Source organism: Dendrobates tinctorius, unplaced genomic scaffold (assembly GCF_039654945.1).
Source record: "Dendrobates tinctorius isolate UK_male_01 unplaced genomic scaffold, ASM3965494v1 ptg000038l, whole genome shotgun sequence".
Taxonomy (NCBI): Eukaryota; Metazoa; Chordata; class Amphibia; order Anura; family Dendrobatidae; genus Dendrobates; species Dendrobates tinctorius.
Window position 1 is genome coordinate 23,421,253 of NW_027361706.1, and position 14,645 is coordinate 23,435,897.

The 14,645-nt window shown below is 41.3% G+C and overlaps 1 protein-coding gene and 1 long non-coding RNA gene across 7 annotated transcripts in view; one reads left to right on the forward strand and one right to left on the reverse strand.

Annotated features, from left to right (window-relative positions):
• Positions 1 to 5,518, forward strand: part of LOC141088274 (uncharacterized) — a 37,649-nt gene extending 32,131 nt beyond the window's left edge. For both annotated transcript variants that reach the window (XR_012231878.1, XR_012231879.1), the window contains 2 exons: positions 4,572 to 4,620; positions 5,020 to 5,518. This is a non-coding gene — a long non-coding RNA (uncharacterized lncRNA). The remainder of the gene's footprint in view (positions 1 to 4,571; positions 4,621 to 5,019) is intronic.
• IQSEC1 (IQ motif and Sec7 domain ArfGEF 1) overlaps positions 1 to 14,645 on the reverse strand; it is an 893,482-nt gene that overhangs the window by 327,370 nt on the left and 551,467 nt on the right. The window lies entirely within an intron of this gene.

The window sequence follows — 14,645 nt, forward strand, 5'->3', positions numbered from 1 at the left end:
TGGAATGAAAATGAAGCAAATGAGAGAGGCTGTGACCATCATTCATAAATTGATGTATGTCTTGGTTTGGGTACCTTATGTGCACTAGTTAGAAGGGTTGTACACCTTTTTGTCTTTTACTTAGGTGCATGCATATTTATTTTTGTGCCTCATTAAAAACATTACACCGTTTGCCTTCTACAGCCTCTGTGTACTGTCTATTGCTGGCTGCAGAATGAGATAACTGAGAATACTTCTGTGAGTTCGCTTTGATGGTCTCACAGGAGAGTTTGTAACTCAACTTGAATGTGCAGGGGATCTAAGAGCCTCTAAAAGCCAAAACGGTGCAAAATATTTTAATGAGACCCAACTGTAAAAATTATTTTTAACCCAAATTACATGCATTTAAAGGGGATTTCCAGGACTATAATATTTTTTTTACTGTGGGCCTCAGAACTAACAGGCAGGTAGTTCTAACTATCTGCCTGTTTCTGCCCAGCGCCGATCTATACTGGCACAGAACAGTTGCTGACTGCTCCTGTCGGCGATTCTGCTGATATCACGTCAACAGAGCAGGGGCTTCTTGTGACAGGGTATGACTGCCAACATCATGAAGATTAATAGTCGGCTCCCCATTGCATAACTACATTAATCAGAAGGATCACGCTCCTTCAACAGAATAGTCCAGAAGAAGAACTGCTCTGTTAACATGGAGAAGCAGAATCGCCGCCAGGAGCAGTCAGTGAACATTCTGAGTCGGTGCCAGATAGAACAGGAGGGTAATATTTTGGCTTATAGTAAAAAAATAATTTTGCCCTGGATAACCCCTTTATGTGAAAAAAAATCCTAAGTAAGATCTATTCACATTACTTTTTTGACGTATGCTTATGATGTACATCGAGGAAAACTTGGAACATACAGGCAAAACAAGTCTATAGACCTCTATTTCTAGACAGAGGCTACAAGTTTGTCCTCTTGGCTCTGCATCTGCTCAGTATGCTACAAAACAGCTCTTCAGCCTGCGAAAGAGAGCTAATTTTGGCCACTAAACTACAGACCCACCAATGATAATTTATAAAGATCGTATCAGGGGGCCCAGAAGTCACAGGGGATGGGCTATGTACGTTGGGCCACTTGGGAAAGTCCACTGATTACTGACAATGTAAAGATAGTAATGATAGGCTCTCTGAGCCGCCCAACGGTTGTACAAAGTTATGCCTATCTGACCTATAGGCAACATATGCAGCTCTTGCTCCAATCATAACGTGAATCTGGCCTTACACAAGCTCAAATCATATATCCTTGACTAGCTTGTCAAAAATAAACAATAACAGCCCCCAAAAGACTATCGCCTAAAAGTGATCACCCATTTTTGCCAGCTTTTCTGTGACAGATCTTAAATTCCATCATATACTAGTATTATCATATACAGTGGGGAAAAAAAGTATTTAGTCAGTCGGAAATAGTGCAAGTTCCACCACTTAAAAAGATGAGAGGCGTCTGTAATTTACATCATAGGTAGACCTCAACTATGGGAGACAAACTGAGAAAAAAAAATCCAGAAAATCACATTGTCTGTTTTTTTTCCATTTTATTTGCATATTATGGTGGAAAATAAGTATTTGGTCAGAAACAAAATTTTATCTCAATGCTTTGTGATATATCCTTTGTTGGCAATGACAGAGGTCAAACGTTTTCTGTAAGTCTTCACAAGGTTGCCACACACTGTTGTTGGTATGTTGGCCCATTCCTCCATGCAGATCTCCTCTAGAGCAGTGATGTTTTTGGCTTTTCGCTTGGCAACACGGACTTTCAACTCCCTCCAAAGGTTTTCTATAGGGTTGAGATCTGGAGACTGGCTAGGCCACTCCAGGACCTTGAAATGCTTCTTACGAAGCCACTCCTTCGTTGCCCTGGCGGTGTGCTTTGGATCATTGTCATGTTGAAAGACCCAGCCACATTTCATCTTCAATGCCCTTGCTGATGGAAGGAGGTTTGCACTCAAAATCTCACGATACATGGCCCCATTCATTCTTTCATGTACCCGGATCAGTCGTCCTGGCCCCTTTGCAGAGAAACAGCCCCAAAGCATGATGTTTCCACCACCATGCTTTACAGTAGGTATGGTGTTTGATGGATGCAACTCAGTATTCTTTTTCCTCCAAACACGACAAGTTGTGTTTCTACCAAACAGTTCCAGTTTGGTTTCATCAGACCATAGGACATTCTCCCAAAACTCCTCTGGATCATCCAAATGCTCTCTAGCAAACTTCAGACGGGCCCGGACATGTACAGGCTTAAGCAGTGGGACACGTCTGGCACTGCAGGATCTGAGTCCATGGTGGCGTAGTGTGTTACTTATGGTAGGCCTTGTTACATTGGTCCCAGCTCTCTGCAGTTCATTCAATAGGTCCCCCCGCGTGGTTCTGGGATTTTTGCTCACCGTTCTTGTGTTCATTCTGACCCCACGGGGTGGGATTTTGCGTGGAGCACCAGATCGAGGGAGATTATCAGTGGTCTTGTATGTCTTCCATTTTCTAATTATTGCTCCCACAGTTGATTTCTTCACTCCAAGCTGGTTGGCTATTGCAGATTCAGTCTTCCCAGCCTGGTGCAGGGCTACAATTTTGTTTCTGGTGTCCTTTGACAGCTCTTTGGTCTTCACCATAGTGGAGTTTGGAGTCAGACTGTTTGAGGGTGTGCACAGGTGTCTTTTTATACTGATAACAAGTTTAAACAGGTGCCATTACTACAGGTAATGAGTGGAGGAAAGAGGAGACTCTTAAAGAAGAAGTTACAGGTCTGTGAGAGCCAGAAATCTTGATTGCTTGTTTCTGACCAAATACTTATTTTCCACCATAATATGCAAATAAAATGAAAAAAAAACAGACAATGTGATTTTCTGGATTTTTTTTCCTCAGTTTGTCTCCCATAGTTGAGGTCTACCTATGATGTAAATTACAGACGCCTCTCATCTTTTTAAGTGGTGGAACATGCACTATTGCTGACTGACTAAATACTTTTTTCCCCCACTATAATAAACTATGCTGTAAACTCTGGGTCCAAATTTTAGATTATGAAGAATTATTAAGCTTTGTAATTTAAAAAAAACAAACATAAGAAACCCAAATCACTAACTTACCATTTACAATATAAAGAAATATCTTATGTAAAAAAATTTGTGATGTGACCGTAAAGGGGTTAACATAGACCCAAGATTGACTAGCTATTGTGGCAAGTCAGTTTGAACTGAAATGATACTAAGTAATAAAGAGGACATATAACTTGCCGCTAACATACAATTATTTTTCTTGGTGTAAATTTCACTGTGCTCCTTAAAAGGAACCTCTCAGAAGGATCAACCCCCTTAAGCCGTCTAAATGTGCATGCAGGTCATAGGAAGATGAAAAAAATGGTACTCTGATATCTGTGATCTAATGTCTTATTCCTGAGAAATCCATGTTTTTCCTAATATGTAAATGAGCTGTTAAGACGTATGGCCGGACATAGATCTCCCTGAGAATCTGCCTCAAGAGCTTATTTTAAATTAAAGGGAGCATTACCAGTTTGAGACATGTAGGTTAGGTGAGCAGAGTGTCAGTCATTATATATTGCATAATTGTAATACATCCTTTCATGAAAAATAAGCTCTGGAGGCAGATTCTCATACAGATCTACGTCCGACCCATAGATCTTAACTGCTCATTTACATTTTAAGAAAATCATGGATTTCTCTGCAATAAAACATCGGACTGCATACATCAAGATATCAATTAATTCAGCTTGCTATGAACTACCTTCCCACCTAGACGGCTTAGGAGGGTTGATTCTATTGACAAATTCCCTTTAATTTGGTTTTTTTTGTTGTTGTTCATGCGTTTCTATTCCTGAGATACAGTATAAATGCCTGTTTCTTGTCTGTAAATCTAATCTTGGTAGATAAGAGGGCGTTATCCTCAAGAACACGCCCACGGAGAAAAGGTGAGGATCACACCCACTTGGCTAACAAGATCCGATTTCAATACAAGGAAGAGGAGGCCATATCTCAGGAACGAAGAGGCGCAGGAACAAAAGAAAAACATTGTCAGATTCAGGAGAACAAAGGCATTTAGATCAGGTAAACAAATACATATTTAGAGAAAGTAATAAATTCAATTTTAAATGCTGTTAAAAAGTATGCTCTGTTGACGTTGGCTGTGATTAAAATGTAGTAGGTCAGTTTGGTTCCCTATAAGCCATATTGCAGCCTCGGGGCTGTGACAAGATTGATATACAACCATGAGTCGTTGTAGGTAAGGCAGATACTCTGATAACGAGGATACATTGATTATCTACTGAGGATGACTAGTTCTATGGAATATCCTGAATAACAATGAATACAAAAAATAAGTGCAGATGACACCATCATTAGTAGCGTAATGTGAGAAAAATAAACCCTATTAAGTAACGCATTCGCCAAGAACCTGTTCTGACAAAATATAATTTAGTCTGACAAAACACATTAATAGGGCTATTGAGCGTTCCACTTATTTGCTTCTTGTGCCAGTGAAAAATTATAAACGTTTTACAGTTCCTCTTTTTTTGTCTCGTAGTTTACATGTTTCTTCTTCGGCTTCATTGTTTTTGAGACAGTGTAAAAGGGTAAGATTAATTTATTTCTAATTGGATGTACCGCTTAGCCAAATCTTTGCATATTGCTGTCAGCATCCATTATTCCAGATATAATAGTGCAGAAATGAGGATATTAGCATTTCATCATAAATTATTTTTTAATCCATTTTTGTAATTAATACTGCAATCTGTTTTCTTTTGTTCTGTTATTTGATTTTAAAACGTGAGATGCATATATTAGCCTTATAATATGTTGCATGCTTGCTGACAGTTTCCATTTTCGTAGGACAGTCCCACAAAACAGGATATAAGGGGGGTTGAATTTTTAAAAATTTCATTTGGCGTTTTGGGTGTACCTGGGTGGAATAGCGCACTACATCTTTGGATTAGGTAAGATAAAGACGTGGGTTTTTTTTGCTTTCCTTAAAGGGAAAGGAAAAGAAAGAAAGAAAGACAGACAGGAAGAAGGAAAAAAGAAAGGAAACAAAGGAGGAAAGAAGAAGAAAATGACCTTATGATTGAATCAAGTTTTAAAGTTCAGTTAATTTTTAAAATATTTTTGGCAGAGTTTTTTTTGGTTGTTTGTTTTTTCAATTGAAAATCTGTATTAAAAAAAAAAAGAATCTTGCAATTCTCACAGTGGCCACTGGGGCTTTTCTAGACTCTAACTTCCTATTGTTTCAGGAAACAACACACGTACATAGCCACAATGACCAAACCTGGACCCTATCTTTTGTAATGCGTGTGTGCAAAGTTCATTGTGAAGGGAAGGGGAGCAGGGTGACATCAGCTATTGTGACTGGTGTATCCTGTGCTATCAGTTGTGTGTAGTAGTGTTACTTGTCATTGTAATCCTTCCTCTGAAGATAATGAGACTGCTGAAAACTCTTACAGAAAGGCAAGGAAGTACAAGTTTAAAAAAGCCCCAGTGGCCAGTATGAAAATTGAAAGATTATTTATTAGTGTTTTTTTAAAATAAAGATCACAATCGGTGTGAAATTTAAGAGAGGACTTAAAATGTAGAGAATTTTTTAGAAACAGTGAAGTCGATAAATTATAATTTAGTCTCATTCATATGCTGCTTTTTTGCTGTTCTTGTTGTACAGTGTCCATAAAGAAACTGGCATTTGTGCATTTTTTTTAAATCCACGGCATGTCAATTTCTGTTGCAGAATTGCACTGTTCGGTGCAAATTTTACTACTGCATTTCACAGATGAAACCGCTTGCCATACATTTTTGCACTTTTTAGTGCATCTGATCATGAAAGTTAAAAACATAAATAAGTGCCAAAAATGGAGGTGGATTTTAGCTGCAAAAACGCAGCTGTTTTCAACTTAGAAATCCCTGAGTAAAATCCTTATAAAATATGCAACACGTGAACCGTAAGCAAGAACACATTTTCTAGATTTATGGGTCGTGAAGTAAGAATAAAGCTCACCTGTTATGAATGGATCACCGAGGAGGAAAACAAAACCAAGCTAAGTCACAGAAAACCAGAGAGGTTGGTAACTACGCAGATTGCAGACCCCTGATCCTATCCACACAACTAACAGCAGCTGTGGAGCGTACCTACGATGATTCTAGACGCCTCGACACAGCCGGAGAACTAAATAAGCCTAAAGCAAGAAAAGGGGAAATATAAACTGCCCCAGAGCAGACCCCAAAGGAATAGACAGCCCCCTCACATGTATTGACAGTGAAACAAGATGAAAACACGAACACAGGTAGGAAAATAGGCTGAGCAAACGATAGGGCCCACACTAACTAGAAAGGACAGGAAAGGAAAGATACTGTCTGCAATCACGCCAAAAAACCCTGCAAAAATGTCCAACACTTCTGATAACTAAAAATACCCTGAAGTCACTAGACTTCTCCCACTATATCAGCACTCTGGCATATTCTGAGAACAGAGCAAAAAGAGGCCAATCTAATAAGGGACAAAAAGCAAACTGGCACATACAGTGACATAAGAGTGGAAATTCAGCACAGTCCCAGCCGGGGCTGGCTGACCACACAAAAAACTGAATAGACCAAACCAAATCAAATGTGAACATTAGCAAAGACAACTTAGCTTGAGAAGACAGGAACTGAGCTGGAAACCAAGACCTCAGGAGGCAGGAAAAAATCACCAGCATGGGAATAGGGAGTCGTCTGTCTTAAATCCAGTCTGAGACTACAGATGTCCACTCCTCTTCCTCATTATCTGGTGGTAGGTCTCTGTTAATTAGATCAGCTTCACTACCTCCTGCCACCACCAGAGGGAGCCCAGAAAGAGAACTCACAACTCCTCTGTCAGCACAACCAGCTCCCTCACCAGAAACCAGAGGCAGACGAGAAAATGAGTTCACAACACTCACCGCTTCATGACGGATTGATAAGTTATGGGGCACTAAAGGTACAAACACAATAAACAGAGATGTTCAGAAGTCAACGTTAATAGATGCACACAGTATGGGGACATGGCGTGAAATCTCAACCCCTTGTGAGTCTGCATCCTAAGAGTCACTTGTGATGGGAGATTTGGTGGGAAAGAATGGCGCTGTCAGCTCTGGAGTAGCAAATTGTGAGATTCTGAACTCACTGATTGACTGCAGTGCTGTTGAGGTAACGTCAGCGCTGCAGACAATAACAGATATTGGGAAAAGAGGCGGAGACTCAGTGCTGGTCCCGGTGAAGGTGAGTAAGGCTTTTTTTGTAGCACCATTGGTTTATTTTTGACTCTTTAAGGGCCAGTCATGATATTCTACAGTTATATTACCCTCTAGTCGTTTTCTTTTCTTTTTTTATTTCTCACCGTGGTTTTATCCCGCAAGTTCCTCGCTGCTCGCTAGTATAAGATATGATGGAAGAGACATAAAAATAACAGTTGCTTCCTCAGCCCTCTTCCCTGGAGGAATACACGGCTTTGACTTTCCCCTAATATCTCCTCCACTGGCACGTTCCCATCTTCATTATAACATAGTGTCAAACTCATCACTACAACTCCCTGGACGTTCCTCTGTCCATCACTGGGTTTAGCTGCACCAGTTTAGATTTAAGCGACTCGAACATATAATGAGCTCTCATCTCTCTAATTCCCCTCTGCTTTCACTGTCATTGCTCCACAGAAATGCTCCTTTGTAAAATACTCAGGGACACGTTGCTCAGCGCAGGCATTGCTAAACCCATCTTATCTTACTTGATCAGTCCATTGCTTTTGTCTCCTAGTCAGCTATTCCTCCTTTTGATGTCTTCTCTTTGTTGGCTGCTGTTCTTGGATCCATTTTCTTTTCAATTTATATAGGCTGTTAGATTTTTAGAATCATTTGTAGGCTGAGCATTTATAAAGGGGGTGTGTGGGTTTTAAGAATCAATTTTAAAATATCCTGCTAGTTAAAGGAGGTTTTCCAGAGTTTTCCGAACTTTGGCAGAAGTTAGGGGAGAAAGAAAGAAAGAAAGGAAAGGGAGAAAGAGAGAAAGAAAGAAAGAAAGAGAGAGAGAAAGAGAGAAAGGGACAACGAGAGAAAGAGAGAAAGAAAGAAAGAGAGAAAGAAAGAAAGATAATGAGAAAGAGAGGAAGAAAGAGAGAAAGGGAGAAAGAAAGAAAGAAAGAAAGAAAGAGAAAAAAAGAAGGAGAGAAAGGGAGAAAGAAAGAAAGAAAGAAAGAGAGAGAGAAAGAAAGAAAGAAGGAGAGAAAGGGAGAAAGAGAGAGAAAGAGAAGAAGAAAGAAATAGGGAAAGGGAAAAAGAAAGAAAGAAAGAAAGAAAGAAAGAAAGAAAGGGAGAAAGAAAGAAGGAAAGAAAGAAAGAAAGAATGGAATGAAGAAAGGGAGGAGAGGAATACGAAAGAAAGAGAAAGGAAAAAGAAAGAAAGAAAAGAAGAAGACGGAACAAGAAAGGAAGGAAGAAAGAAGGAATGAGAAAGAAAGAAAGAAAGAAAGAAAGAAAAAGAAAGATAGAGAACAAGAAAGGAAGTAAGAGGAAAGAAGGAAGGAAGAATAAAGAGAGAAAGAAGAGAAGGGAGAAGAAAGAAAGAAGGAAGAAGAAAGAATTAAAAAGAAAGAGAAAGGAAGGAAGATGGAAGAAGAAAGAAAGAAAGAGAGAAAGAAGAAAAAGTAGTAGTTACAGAGATAGCCATTACTTACTACTCATAGCCCCTGCTGCTCCAGTGGCGCTTCTGCAGTGGTCTCCAATAGGGCCAAAAATATTACTTCCAATCTATCAGTTACCTCACCGCTGCAGCCAAACACTGAGCTCAGTGGCTCATGGCTATACACAGTACACAGGATATGTGGTAACTTGCTGATCACTTGATTACCAGAATGGGTGATCATTGCCAGGTGCCCTCCGCTCTGCTACCTGCCTATATGATTGCAAGAGACTGCCAAGTACAGTGTATGCAAGGCCATTGCTCTATTTAAATGTGGTATTTCAGAGCAGTGTTCTCAAGCATGGTGGGGGACTCTGAAGTGGTGCCCCCAGTAATTAGCACGCTATCTCCTATCCTGTGAATAGGGGGTAACTTGCTATGTTGGTAACACCCCTTAAAGTGCTGATGCCTCCACTCTTCTGGTGTTGACGCAGACTGGTATGCCCACCACAGTGGAGGGCAGAAGACATAAAATTGTATAATACTGAGATGCAGATTATGAAGCCCATTTGCATAATCCTTACCAGCATCATACCATTAAGCACATGGCATTTATACTGCAACAGTCAATTTATGAGGCATTGAGGTTTTTGGACCTTTTAAAGGGGACCTGTCATGTTGAAAAATTGTATCTTAACAACATGAAAGATCTGATAGAGCAGGAGGAGATGAACAATTTAGGGTATGTGCACACACTGCGGATTCTGCTGCGCTGTACAGTACCTTTATTTCCTATGGAAATAAAAAAACGCTGTGCATATGCTGTGGATTTTTCCGCGCGGTTTTGCTGCGGGTTACAGTTCGCAGCATGTCAATTCTTTGTGCGGATTTCGCTGCGGTTTCACACCTATCCATTATGAGGTGTGAAACCGCAGGTCCTGCGGATTTACCTGCGGATTTTTCAACAAAATCCGTACAACCTAAAAACTACGTGTGCACTTACCCTTGAAGGGAATCTGTCACCACGTTTTTGCCACCTAATCTGAGAGCAGCATCATGTAGCGGCAGAGAGCCTGATTCCAGTGATGGAATCAGTTAAATTCAGTTGTTGCTTCCTTGTGGTTCTTTCTGACTTAAAAGGAACCTGTCATTAGGATTTTACTAAATAAACTACAGAACCTGCCAGGTTGGCGCTGTTACACTAATTAAAATGATATCTGGGGTGAAGAAATCCGTCTTGTGGTTGTTGTGCATTTATGAGTTAATAAGATGCTCGTGTTTCGGGGTGGCCTCTGGGTTGGGCTGCAAGGTCACAATGATTAAGATGAAACCAGAGCACCAAATAAAGCCCCGCCCAAAGGTCACCCCGAAACATGAGCATCTTATTAACTCAAAAAAGCAAAGAAATATTAAACAACAACCACAAGACGGATTTCTTCACAAAAGGGATCATATTAATCATTGTAACAGCGCCAACCTGACAGTGTCTGTGGTGTACTTAGCAAAATCCTGATGACAGGTTCCCTTTAAGTCAGAAAGACCAACAAGGAAGCAACGACTGAAGTCCGCTGCAGAAAAGGCCTGTCAAAGCATCACAAAGGAGGCAACTCAGAATTTGGTGATGTCTACGGTTTCCAGACTTCAGGCAGTCATGAAAGTATTAAAAATGAACATTTTATTTATGGAAAAGTTAATTTTTCCAATTACTTTTGAGCCCTTGAAATGAGGGGGATTCATAGAAAAATGGTTGCAAATCCTAAACGTTTTACAGGATGTTTTTGCTCAACCCCCTTAATTGAATGTGAAAGTCTCCACTTTACTTTACATCCAAAATAATGTCCTGCAGAGCTGAAATCACCAAGATTCGGTTACCGGCCATATATTTCTAGACCTAACTGTACCATTGGAATCAGGGTATCAGGGTCTCTGCCCCTACATCATGCTGCTCTCAGATGGTGTAGCAAAAACCAGGAGAGAGATTCCCTTAAGCACAAGGTCCCAATAAAGCTACGCTGCCGGCGTTGCGGAATATCACTAGCTGCAATTAGTTACTGAATATGTGATCACTGCACCAGCCAGCGATCAATATATGTCAAATCCCAGCACCACTTGACCTAATCGTCCCCCACGAATCACATCCTTAAAGCATCGCTCCAGCCCTGCTGCACTGTGAGAGCTGGAGGAAGCGGAGCTGTAATCTTTTCCTAACTCGTCAGTTTCAGGGCGGCTGATAAACCGTTCTGCGCTGTCAGATTCCTGGATGCTGCGGAACAGAGCGAGAGATATTGTGCTAATCACACACCGGGAGGAAACCGTCCCTGCCAAAAAACATCATCAGCGCCACGTACAGCGCTGCATCGCAGCATGATCCATTGAGTGTTTTATTATCAGCGCACAAATAATTACTCTACTTTTAATTGTTCACAAGTCTTGGCTGCAGCCCCAATTATAATTTTGTAAGATAATCACGTACGGAAAATAATTCCTTTTTTTTTTTTTTCAATTTATCTGCAAGGCTGATATATCACACACAACTCTTACTGACAACGATGGATTGCTCCATCAGTGCCAACGCAAGATTTTTATTTAGTGTCCGATCACACAATACCGTTAAAGTGTAAATTAAAATAGGCATAGTATTTATAGCAGGCGCCACATGGATTAATTACAAGACAGGACAGGGTTAATTCTGCGCACCTCCAATCACTGCAGTACAGCTAAAATATAGTTAGGGAGTTTGTACCTTGATACAGTGACACCTATTGCTAAACACCAGAACTGCACCTCACTAGATTCATTCATTCATTCATTCATTCATTCATTCATTCACACTTTATTAATTCTATTATGATTTATTTCCATGATATTGTGACATTACATATTTACTGCAGATCAGCGTCGATCATATTTAAAGATCTAACAAGCGTGCTAATATTTTGCTGCAAGAGGCAAAACCTTTAATATTTAAAGAGGAACTAAACTTTTATTTATTTATGTTTTTTTTTTTTTTAAATAATTCCATACAGCAAGGAAACTTATGAAAATTTGCAAATCACTTTAATACAGGATTTGTCGGATGCCGGCAGTGATAGAGTCAGCTCCGCACATGACTCATTCACATGTCCAAATTTTCCACGTACCAGAAAAAAGGACGATTATTCTGATCAGACTACTCTGATCAGAGCGTGGTCCGTGCATCATCTGGTTTTCTTGTACTTGGAGAAATTAAAACTTTTTTCACCATTCTCAGAGTCCTTGAAAATTGGACTGAACTTGGGATCTGAGTGCGGTCCGATTTCTTTTTTCACCGGCCCATTGATTTGCAGTATTTGGTCAGTATTTTACATCAGTCTTTATAAGGCAAAATCAGGAGAGGAACAATCAGAGGAAAAGTATAATAGAAACACGTCACCACTTCTGGATTTATCACCCACTCCTGGTTTTGGCTTATAAATACTGATGTAAAATACTGAACGTGTGAACATGGACTAAAGGGAACACTCAAAGGAGGAGACAGGGCTGAACTGACCCATCATTGCCATCATCTGTGGTCCAAATGAGCAGGTTCTGATGTCAATGCAGCTGAAGGTAGGAAGATGGACGGACAGGTGATAAGCAAGGGGGGTGACAGCCCCTTACATGCAATTTTTACTTTTTATTTTTTTTACAGGAGTGTAAAATCCCCTAATAAAGGAATTTGCAAAGTTTCATAACTTTCTGGGTCGCCCTCGCTCGCCCAGGGCAGCGGGGTACTCAGTCCCGAGCCGGTGTCAGGGGGGAAAGTTTCACAGCAGCTGTGACCCGGTCCGTGGCCCTGGGCGCCCAATATCAATGGCGGTGATGTTAATGGTGTTAAAGTTTATTAGAATAGTTTGTGACGCCACCCGTGGTGTTTGGCAAGTAAGATGGTAAGCCAACGCTGCAAGCAGATCCGCTGGGACTGATGGTGTGGTGCAGCAGAGATGGTATAGCTCCCCACAGGTGGAGCTGTAGTCCCAGGGCAGTGTAGGTGCAATGGATGAGGAGAGGCGCAGAATGGTAAGGAGGCTGGTACCCAGGTGTAGTGGTGTGGGAATAACTGGAGGACACCAGAGTATGCGGTTCTAAAGCTTTACTCACTGTTTGCAGTTCACACAACTGCCTGCCTCCGTACTGTGTTCTCCAGGTCAGGGCTCCAGCCAACCTCCAGGCAGGATAGGATTCTCCCCTCCACACTCCGCCAACATGTACCTTACTGAACGACTCCTCCAATGCGCCTTTAGGTGCAAAGCACTCCAGTACTTAGTTACCCTGGAATGCCTCTCTCTAGGTGTTCCGAGTCTTTACTTGTATGACAGACAGCTGTAGCCTGCTTCGGGGACTCCTCTCTGCGTCCCGGCTCTCTATTCAGTTGCTGTTGTGTCCCAAGTCTATGAGGGGAGCAAGGCGTTAGTGGCTCACTACTCCTCCGGTGTCTGTTGCCAGACATAAAGATCCAATCAACCTCGGGGACTGGGCCCCGGCCTTTGCGCTCTCTGGACTGGAAGGGTTCTCTATCTTTCTTCAACCAGCTTACCACCGTCCTTCTATTCTCCTTCGTTCCGATCTGTTCTATCTTATGGAAGGTTAGGTTATCAATCTTATCAGTCTCTTTCTCTGGTCTTTCTCGCGCCAGCAGCCCAGATCACTGCGACCTGCTGCAGCACGTCCCTCAGACATCCATCTTCTCTCTTCTCTCTCCAACTACTCACTAACTTTCACTCTTCCCACTCTTTTGTATCATCTAACTCCACCCGCCTCCCAGCACATCTCGTGTTACGAAGCAGGGTTCCACGAGGGGTGCTCTGCTAACCCCCAGCCTGAAGCTGTTAGGTGGCCCCACTGAACTATCCTGTGTGTGGAATGCAGGTGTGGAGTGTGGTCAGGAGTTCCCACCCTACCTGGATGGTGGGGCACTACACCTTAGGAGAAGGTGCAGTACCTCTGTGGCGACTGAAGCCTCAGGGGCGCCACATACCCCCCGTTAAACACAGCACGTCCGCGGGCTGCAAGACAACAAAAGTACAATACAGGAACACACAAAAATTTTTAAATGCTGTTTAACAATACTTGTCTAATCTTCCTAATGTAGGAGGCACATTTCTTAAACGTTACAAACAGGCTAACTTCCTATCTTAGTATCAAAATTTTCTTAAGTGCAATTCTCAATTCAAAGTGCTATACTCAATACATTTTCTTTATTACAGTTTCTATCAATAATTCTCTTTTTCCTTCTCTCTCTCTACTGGACGCAAGACACTGACAAATCTACACTTGGCCTGTCACCTGTCACTTTCAATTCTGTATTCTTTATTCAATTCTCACATTCTATCTCAAAATTTTTCTAATCCTCTGTATCAAACATTCTATAAAAGACATTTACTTTTCATAAAACACAACATTATCAAATACGTTATCATAAAACATTCAAAATTCTTGCAAAGTGCTGAACACTGCTCCCAGCCGGGATTTCTTGCAGTGTCCCTTGAGGTAGACATCATTCTTCGAAAAGTGTCCATTCAAAAACATCATCTTCGCAAAGAGTCTTTATATGTAAAACCAAGAGAGAGCACCCAAAGGGGTGCAAACTATTTACAAAAAAAAAGTTTTGGATCATACAGCGTTCATGATCGCCTCAGTTCCAAATCTAGAAAAACGCTGCCAAACAAAAGCAGGGCAAAAAAAGTGCTACCGTAAAAACATAATAGCAAACAAGGCACAACTGGTGCAAACAAAACCCTCCTGGGTAACGAGATTTTGTAAATTATTTTAACGGCTACCAGATTCCAAGTAGTCATTGGCAATCCGCAGGTACTCCTCTTCCCACGGTGTCAAGCCAGGGGTCTTTGGTTTGGGCTGCCGAACTGGAGGTGATGCAATAGCAGCTTGGTTCTTGGAAACAGGTACCTGAGCAGTCTGAGTGGTACCGGTGGATGGAGGGGCATTGACTGGTTTCGATGGCAGGTAC